The sequence below is a fragment of the Grammomys surdaster genome, unplaced genomic scaffold (assembly GCF_004785775.1).
Source record: "Grammomys surdaster isolate TR1022 unplaced genomic scaffold, NIH_TR_1.0 531, whole genome shotgun sequence".
Taxonomy (NCBI): Eukaryota; Metazoa; Chordata; class Mammalia; order Rodentia; family Muridae; genus Grammomys; species Grammomys surdaster.
In genome coordinates this window covers 621,795-632,180 of record NW_021604950.1, presented here as the reverse complement: position 1 = coordinate 632,180, position 10,386 = coordinate 621,795, and the positions used below count along the sequence as shown (strand labels likewise).

The 10,386-nt window shown below is 39.7% G+C and overlaps 1 pseudogene across 1 annotated transcript; it reads right to left on the bottom strand.

Moving 5' to 3' along the window:
- Nucleotides 1–8,268: 8,268 nt before the first annotated feature.
- Nucleotides 8,269–9,348, bottom strand: LOC114633126 (annotated as a pseudogene). The gene has a single exon (XR_003713176.1). The product of XR_003713176.1 is annotated as a vomeronasal type-1 receptor 52-like (transcript).
- Between the last annotated feature and the right edge of the window lie 1,038 nt (nucleotides 9,349–10,386).

Sequence of the window (10,386 nt, the reverse complement as noted above, 5' to 3'; positions counted from 1 at the left end):
TTCCACCACTGACTGTTAACCCAGTAAGTGTCCTCTGACTGAGGCCTGTTAACTAGCCTCTCCCATCCAGGGGAACAAGTGTTCCAAAGTTCCTCTTCAGGTACACCTGAAAGGAGGGGTGGAAATGAAGATGGAGGGGCTAGAGAAACATGGAGCCAAGACAAAGTTGTCTGACCAAGGCTCAAAGTTTAATATTCAGCTCTTGTATATATAGGAAAAGCCCCACCTAACCCATCCTTTGTTTCAGCCAGATAATGTCACAGATTATGTAGCAACTCAAGGTCAGTGGGCACATCTAAATTCATGTAGGAATTTGGATGTGCAGCCAGAGTGGATGTCTTCACCTAGGTCCTCAAGGTCAAATTCTTTCTGGCCTGCTCAAGGCTGGGGAAGGGCATACTTCTGAAATCATCCCACAAAATAGAAACAGAAGGGACATTGCCAAATTCAGTTTGTGAGTTCACAGTCACCCCAATACCTAAACCATACAAGGACGCAGCAAAGAAAAGAAAATAAAGACAAATTTTGCTCATGAACATTGATTTAACAATTCTAAATAAAAAAAAACTCTAAACCAAATTCAGGAACACATCAAAATGATCATTTCATTATGATCAAGTCAGCATAATCTCAGAGAGAGAGAGGTGGTTCGACATATGAAATATATCAATTTATCATATAAATAAGCTGAAAGAGAAGCAAGTTTATCTTATCAGATGCTGAAAAAACTTTTGACAAAATCCAACCCCCTGTCATAATGTAAGTCTTGGAGAGATCAGGGATACAAGGCATGTGCCTAAACATAATAAAGGTGATATGCAGCAAGCTGATAGCCAACATCAAGTTAAATGGAGAAAAACTTAATGTAATTCTGCTAAAATCTGGAACAAGACGAGGCTGCCCACACTCCTTCTTTTTTGTTTTTTGTTTTTTTGTTTGTTTGTTTGCTTTTTGAGACAGGGTTTCTCTGTATAGCCTTGGCTGTCATGGAACTCACTCTGTAGACCGGGCTGGTCTTGAACTCAGAAATCAACCTGCCTCTGCCTCCCAAGTGCTGGGATTAAAGGTGTGTGCCACCACTGCCCACCTACCCACACTGCTTCTTATGTATTCAATACAGTGCCTGAAGTACTGAAGTACTAGTTAGAGCAGCAATGCAGCTAAATGAGATCAAGGAGATACAAATCGAGAAGGAAGAGTTAAATTATTATTATTTGTAGATAGTATGATAGTATATATAAGTGACCCTGAAAACATTACAAGGAAACTCTACTACAGCTGATAAACACCTTCAGTAAGGTGTCTGGTTATAAGATTAACCCAAAAAGGATCAGTATTATCTCATATACAAATGATAAACAGTCTGAGAAAGAAATCAGAGAAACAACACCCTCCACAACAACCACAAATGATATAAAATATCTTGGAGTAACTCTAACCAAGAAAGACCTGTATGACAATAATTTAATGGCTTTGAGGAAAGAAATTGAAGAAGATATCAGAAGATGAGAAAATCTTCCATGTTAATGGATTGGTAGGTTAAACAGTAAAATTACCATTCTACAAAAAGCAATCTACAACATCAAGACAATACACACAATAATTCCAACACAACTCATTAAAGTTCATGAAAGCATAATATTCAAATTCATGTGACAAAAGAAAAATCCCAGATAGCTAAAACAATCCTGTATATATATATATACCTACCTTCTGGAGGTAACACCACCCCTGAATTCAAGATATACTACAGACTTGTAGTAATAAAATCCACATAGCATTTGCCTAAAAACAGACAGGTTGATCAATGCAAATCAAAATGAAGATCCAGATGTAAATCCACACACCCATGGACAACTGGTTTTTAGTAAAGAATCCAGAATTATACAATGTGGCAAAAATGATGTTCAACAAATAGTGCTAGCCTTACTATGTCTCCATGTGTGGGAGTATGCAGACAGATCCTTACCTAAAACCCTGCATAAAACTCAATTCCAAGTGGATAAAAGACTTTAACTTAAAACCAGATACACTTATCCTCATAGAGAGAAAGTGGGGAATAGTCTTCAACTCACTGAGATAGTTTTTTCATTCGAACACCTATTTGAGAGTCTCCTTTAAATGGCTGATTTTCTTGATTAGGTCTCTGTGAGTTACCCAACCTGCTCTTGAACTAAATCTCCATCTGCCGAGTCACCTGTAGATGTGGTACATACACCTGTACTGGTGACTGAAGCACAGCACATGTACTTCCATTCAGAACAAGCTCAGCCTCTTCCTGACATCATCAGTGAGCATGAGGTGGCCATTCCTGGTCCTCAGAGGCTGGGGTTCAGTCAGACATGGCCTCACTCCCAGCCATGTTCCTAAGCCTGTGGCCACCTCACCTTGAGCTTTGTCTCTCATCTGTTTTTTATTTCACTTCATTTTAGATTCACTTTTAGAATGTAGTCATGACTTCCAGCCTGAAACACAGTTCAGAAGCCAGGAATATAGAACCAGCACTAAATGGAAACCAGGTGCTCCATAGGAGGGATGGCCCAGGGACAGGTTGACAGTCAGCACTGTAGAGAGAGGACCCTCAGCACCCTGAGAAGTAATGGGACAGGTACAGAAGTCACGGATCTTAAAGAGAGGCATTATGAAGAATGAAATTGATCCCAATTAAGTCTAAGGAGTAAAGTGAGAAAAAGGAGAAGGAGACTGACCATAGGGCCCAGGATAGAAGGGTGGTAAGCCAAGGAGAGGTAAAGAACTAGTTTTTAAACCACCCCTCTTCTTTTTCTCATTGTTTCTTGTGCCATTCTAATCTCTCTCTGATTTTGGCCATACTATCACTAACCACCCCAGTGTGGTCAGTATAAAAACAACATTCCTCCTTGAGGGTGGTACACAGCCCCCACTGCTAAAGGAAAAGCAGATCGAGTGCTCTGCAATTTTCGAGGACCACTTCAGACAGTGAAACGAGGTATTTTTCCAGACTAGCAATGCCAATCTCCAGCTGGTCAATGCCCTTGTCAATGGCTGGTTGAAGTTCTGAGTAGTACAAGTCCGGAGGCTGGCATCAGGATCAGAAAATCCAACAGCAAACACCATGAGTGACCTGTTTTCATCTGGAAAGGGAAGAAGTTGAAAATTCTTAGGAAGGTCTTTCTTCACTGGCTGTTTGTAATTAAAGCAAGTTTTTGGGTGATCGCCCTGAGTAAAGTCTTTAAGGGCAGCTCCAATGGCAAGTCCCATCACATGAGCTGAACCAATGCCTGCACACAGTTTTATATAATCAGAAATTTTGCCACCACTAAGGTGGGGCCATATGGCGACCTGACATGCAGATTTTGCATTCTTGAATGTGAGGTGTTTGAGAAAGGTGCTTTCATTTTTATTGCAGCAGACAAGATTTTCCGCTGCTGTGTAGGTAAGGTGGCTGATGAAGCTTCTATAGGGCTGGTTGGGACCCTGGTGGACTTTGGCTAGAAAAGTGGTAACTGACCCCTTGGGAGGGAGTCATTTCCAGGCCTTAAGACCTGCATTTTGAATTTGGGCTAGAAGGCCAGGAAGGAACCGAGCCTGATTTTCTTTAGTATCATAAGGGCTCCATCCCAAAAGTTTATCTTTGGTCCACTTCTTCGAGGTTTTACTGTCAGAATTGCAAAGTGCTATTTCTCTGCAGTTTTCTTTTTTTTTTTCTCTGCAGTTTTCAACAAAATTGGTCTTCCAAAGAACATAATCACCTCCTGTCAGGGTGGCATGAGCCAGAAAATACCAATCATTGGGGATAAGTCACCAATCAGACAAATTTTCATTTAAGGTTATGGTAAAGGGGGCTGTAGGGCCATAAATGTCAATGCCATTTTTAGATCTTTTATATATTTATACCCTAGATGGCTATATCGTTGATCTTTAACCTCTTCTTTTTAATTCCTCTGAATCTCCCAAAGCCTCATTTTCATTTTAAGAGGCTTTGTCACCAGAAGGGTTATTCTCCTCATCATTAGACAAGTTGCCTTCTCTACTTGTCCCTTCAGAGGGGGTAGATAACTTAATTTTCTTAACAGAGAAAGCCTGTAGAGTTTTCTGAGGTTTCTGTTTTATTTTTATCTTGAGGGAAGTAAGCGTGGGTGGGGAGAATGGGTTAATTCAAGGTCAAGATCCGGAAGTTCTTTTATCAAAGGTAAATGTTCCTTTCTCTTATGTAACAATTCTTAAGGGAAGCCAGAGTTTGGCTTTTGCTTTTTCTGTAGAGTGTGAGATGTCTAAGTCAAGAACAGGGTGCAAAATGGGGGAGCAGTAGCATAAGGAGATGGTCTGGGCAAAAAGGAGTGCAGGGGTGGCCAGTCAGGATTATGGTATTTGGCTTAAGGCCATCCCATTATCATATCCTCATTGCCTAAGACCAACCCACTATCATAACTGGCTTCTTGGGAAACACTAGACTTTGTTTTTGTTTGTGGGACCTGAAACCATGAACATTCTTTCTTAACCTTGTACTTTAACTGACTAGGATTTCCAGAACAACAGATAATTTCATGGTTTTGGCTCCTGGCAACCATGTAACCCTAGGTGGTCTAGAACTCACTATATACACTAGGCTAGTCTTGAAGTCACAGAGCTCTGCTTGCCTCTACCCCTTTCTCCAAATCAAGTACTGGCATTAAGGGCATGTGCTAACACATTTGGCTCTATTCATGGTTTTACACTTTTCTGATAAGTTTATTCATTTCTATCCATATTCTTAAAAGTTTAAGCCTGTGCAGATATTCTCGATTTTTAGTCAGGACACATAGTCTGTTAGCATAGAGACAGTTATCAGCATCTTTGACCACCTCAGGATGTAGAGAGGGTGAGTCTCAATCTTTCTCCAGATACTCTGCTTACATCATGCAGTGCTCACATTATTTCTTTAAGGAATCCTAGAGCCTCAGTTATGGGATCAAAGCATGACCTATGACATCACTGCTCATGATGTGAGTGGTGTTTTGATGTGTAACATCTCTTAAAATTGTCCTTTTGAGTTATTGAATGATGAATGATACTGTAATTGATACAGAAAAAATACATGTGAGTTAGAGCTTTGCATTCAATTCATCTTTCAAACCAATCAGAATACTGCAAGACCACACTTTTTATGATATTACACTTGAGGTCAAAGCACATTAATGACCTAGGTGTAGTCATTAGCCCTGGCTGCACATACAACTTCCCACAGGATCTTAGAAGAATAGACTGCCTGCTGAGCTTGCCTTGCAACATAGTCCAGCTGAAACAAAGCATGGGACCAGTAGGCTTCCTCTATATTCTCAGTGCTGAAGATTAAACTTTGGGCTTTGATCAGAACCTTGTCCTGGCTCCATGCTTCTCCTGTCCCTCCCCCACCCCCCAACTCTTTTATATTTCCAGCCCCTCTTTCATGTAAAACCAGTTCATTCATGGCTGCTGGATGGCTACAGTAAACTTAGCAGGTTTGATATTATATCTTTGTCTCTCTGTCTCTCTGTCTCTGTCTCTGACTCTGTCTATCTATCTATCTATCTATCTATCTATCTATCTATCTATCTATCTCTGGAGGAGCATGTGTGTGTGTGTGCGTGTGTTGGAGTGTCCTTGCAATTGTGCTGAAGTTAACGAAGCCCCTAAGTTGTTCTTCTCTTTCATGGTCCCATGGAAATCACAAAAGAATACAGACAGTTACCAAGACAAGGGGTTGCTGTCCACAAAATGACAGCAAAGCCCATTTACTGAAGACAACACCCACAAAATGTATTGAACATGGAGAGATTGAGCTAGCGCCTATGGAGAAACTTCACCCTACATTTGTGTGTCTTTCATATGAGAAGATGCACTTCAGGTTACTAAAAGATAAGGTAAACACCAAGCCAACCACACAGCCTTTGATCTCTAATTCTATCCTACCAGCAAAATGACCTAGAGAAATGCTGGCACAAAAATTGTAGGGGGAGCCAACCAGTGTGTGATTTGACTTAAGGCCCATTCCATGAGATGGACCCTATACCCAACACTGTTTGGCTGAGCAAGAACCAGAAACTAGATAAACCAGTAGTAGAGGGCAAAATACTGCTAGTCTTAAAAAATGTAATGATAAAATGTCTCAATTATATTCTTCTGTACTCCTAGATGAATTCTGTATTCAGACATCCTGAGAGAATTCAACCTGCAGGAGCTGGGAACAAATATAGAGACACACAGCCAGATATAATGCAGAGGTGAAGAGAGAGAGAAAGAGAGAGACAGAGAGAGAGACAGAGGCAGAGGCAGGCAGAGAGAGACAAGACAGAGACAGAGACAGACAGAGACAGAGAGAGACAGTCCTTAGGAACACAGAGCTTTAAGTGGGATGTCTCCATCAAAACTCTCTCTTCAGAATTCAGAGAACCCCTTCAAGGACAAGGCAGAAAGAATGGAAGAAGAAAGGAAATGGAGGACAGTCAGAGAACAAGATTTTTAAATCAACTGAGCAAAGCTCCTATGAACTCATATGGACTGATGCAGCAAGCACAGGACCTGCATGGGTCTGCACCAAGTCCTCTGCATAAACAATATAGCTTTTAGTTTAGTGTCTCTATGGGACTCTTGAGGTGTGAATGACCAGTCCCTCATTCTAGTACCTTCTTTTGGGCCACTCTCCTTCTGCTGCCTAGGTGTATCCAAATTGATTGTGATGTTTTTTGTTTTATCTTTTTATATATTGTTTTGCTATGTTTCATTATTACCTTATAGAAAGCTGATTTTTTCTAATGTGAGAAAGAACGGATATGAATAGAAGGAGATATTGGGAGGATCTGGGAAGAATAAAGTGAGGATGAGCTGTGATTAGGGTGTATCATGTGAGAAAATCTATTTTTAATAAGAGGGAAAATATCAGAAAGAAATCAATCTCTAGTATGCTCTGCAGAATACAGTGACTGGAGGCAACAATAACTTATGAGATTTCAAATAGCAAGAAGAAATTCTTTGAAAATTTTCATCATAAGGAAGTGAAATATATTAGAGATAAATACATTTAGCATGGCCTAAATATTACTTAAGCTATGCTGTGTGTGTGTGTGTGTGTGTGTGTGTGTGTGTGTGTGTGTGTGTTTATTGTGGAGAATCATGTAGTATGCCTGGCCTAGCTTCCTTGAAGAACATTTTTATAAGCTTTTCAGGGTAGAGTCCATGGATCTTGGGGAGCTATCTGCCTTCCAAGGGTCTGAGAGACTTACACACTCTCTCAGATAATGAAATACTGAGGCATCCATTTCCTTAGTAGTCAAGAAGACATGAAAGCCTTCAGGACAATTGGTCTTAGACATTAATGTTGTATAACATGTATAGCCTGCAAATGTCATAGTACCCTGGCAACTACAATTGTATTGATCCCCACAATAACCATTATATTCTGTCTCTGATAAAGGTATACAAATTCTGTTGGCTCTAAATGAAAATTAGTACAGTTTAACTTTCCTTCAGACCGTCCAACTTGCCTGGTTTAATTCATGGTAGCTTTATCAAATGATCTTAGACTGATAAAAAAGTAATGGATCTACAGCACTCCCTTCCTGAACTGACACTCCAACTCCATCAGTAAAACTTTACACAATGCCTAGTTCTTGAGTATCTAGAACACCATGCTGTGTTTCACTCATGTTGGGTCCTTCAGTTCCTTCCCTCCATATGAAGATTCATACAATATCTCTCATGTGACTGAAATTTCACTTTGCAGAGTAGTTTCAGGCCTCATTAGCATTGGTTCATGTGATACAGTATCCTCAGTTCTGAATACTAAATAATAGCTAGCTCATGTGGAAGCTCCAATTGTGTTCCAATATTTGGACAGTTCTAGCTAGTAGTTTGTATCTTGCAATGTTAAGAATCTGTAATACTCATTTTTGGTATATATGATGTTTTAATCCCTGAACATAAATGATATATGTGTGCAAACACGTGTGTTTTATTATATACACTAAGAATAGATAATGGGGCAGTTCAGGTATTGAGAAATGTCATTATACATCACAGATTTAGAGAAGTGTAAAACAGCAAGGCAGTGACAATAAAGATCACCTTTCAGGTTTTCCTGAAGAAAGTCAATGGAAAACTTTTCAAATCATTCAATGTGTATGGTTTGAGTTTTTAAATATAAATCTGCCATCCCTACAGTTATAGAAAGGTACACGAGTTAAATAGAACAGACACAAGTCTACCTTTTCACTTAACCTCAAACCATGCACATTACTCCAAATTTCAAAGCTCTGATGATAGTACATTGGTTCATCGGAGGAAAATGTACCATCTCAAAAATTCAAATTTTACTATACTCTCATACTTGGATATCAACAGGTTAGCTACACGTCTTTCATTACTGAGAACCAGCAGAGGACTAACCGCAGCATAGCTATGGGCTACAAGGATCTGGACACAATACAGTGATGGATTTTCCTGGAATACAGTTCTTGAGTAGGATATGATACTATCAAAAGTTGACATCACCAAGAAGAAGCTCAGAAGCATTAGAATGGACTGGAGGGCTCTGTGCTCTGGAGTTGCTTTTGGAGAAAGGTTTGAGTTCTGAAGATGCTGGCACCGAGTCTTATGCCTGTACAAGAGAGTAGCCATGTAGAAAGTTGAGAGGCTCATGAGACCAATAAGAAAGACATTCCTGAAAACCAGCAGTGTGGAGAAGGTGTGCTGCATTAAGGATCTCATGGGTATAAAAGAACAAGATTTCGTGATATGTATAAGATTAACTGAGGTGAGATTTCGTGTGGCAATAACTGCTATTAAAATATGGCTGCTGATGGATGTGTAGAAGATACTCAGTAAAATAAAGAAACACGAGAGCTGATGTGAGGAATTGTGTTTGAACTTAGCTAAGTGAGAGCTTTGAGGGCAGAGGATGATGGCCTGGAAGACACTTAAAAGACAGGTGGCACAAACAGAAAGGCTCCTGAAAAACCTGTGAAAGAAAATGAGTAGTTTACAGGTGATGTCATCCCATCGTCCTGAAGACCCAAAAAAGTCTTCAGTTATATATGCTGCAAGTAACAGCATCACTAGGTGTATGAGGGCCATTAGTCCAATGGGTAAGTCAGTGAGTCTTGGCCTGTGCCCACGAATGAACATGAAGGTGTGGAAGAGGAGAAGGCAGCTGTTGGCTGAGATCCCAATGCCTAACTCAGAGAAAAAGGCATTTCTGATGTAAGCGCTACAGTTCAGTGTATGATCTTTATTCATATTATGTAGTGTAGGACCAAATAGTAGCTGTCTAAAGAGAAAACAAGAAAATCCTCTGTTACATATTGCCTTCTACATCCAGAAAAGGAACATAAACACAAATGTGCACAGATGCATCCCAATTTATCATCAACTGAATAGAAATTCAGTTCTCTCTCATGCCATCCAGAAACTTCGTACACTTACACATTTTCTAATCCTCAAAGTGTGGACAGCTTACATTTTCCACTGTGAACCTCTATCAGATGTAAGTTTTACTCTACAGTAAAATTCCATCCATTATAGAAAATATTTCCTTTTGTATTACTTCTTATATCCATTCATCTGAGCAATGCCTAACATGGTTTTGATTTGTATCATCTTCATTGTCAAGAATGTTCTAGATCTGTATTTTTAGTAAACCTGAATGGGGAAGTTGTCACAAAAAGTAATGAGGCTTTTCTGAAGAAAGAGTGTCCATGCACTAGAAACTCAAAAAGTTATTTCATTTAGCCATTCTCTTTACCATTTATTGCCAGAGTAAATATTAGAGTCATAATTACACCTAAAATGCTGGTACACTTGAACTCATAATTAATGATGTTTCAGGTTTCACCCACAGTTAGATTGTGCACACACATGCACATGCACACACAAACATACATAAAGGCACTCATGAAAATTCTGAGGTGAGCTGCAGTCACAGTCTCTAAAATATGTGAGCAGTTGTGTGCCAATGTCAGAGAGACCCTGGGTGTGAAAGATGCAGTATACACATCAAATGTGCGAGTGTTTCCTGTATATCATGATTTCCATGGAAATGTCAGCCACTGGTCTTATTCTCATGCCATTCCTGATGCTCTGACTTGGGAAATTAACAAAGTCCTTTTAAAATCATTATGTTGAAACAGAGAAGATCAAAATTTCAAAGTAGTAGAATGGTGGAGCTGTCCATGTCCTGTGAGTTCTGACAGCACTTAGGAATTTTCTTTGAATCCTCCTTTGTAACTCCATGTCTCAGTTGCTTTAAGATCTCTAGAAAATCCAACCAACCAGCCTCTATGAGAAGAGCCCAGTAATCAGACACCTGCTGTTCTCTTTTTCAGTAAGCATGAATGGAGTAGACTATACCTCTAGTTACAGTTGATCCAAAACTGTTCTACACAAACAAAAAGA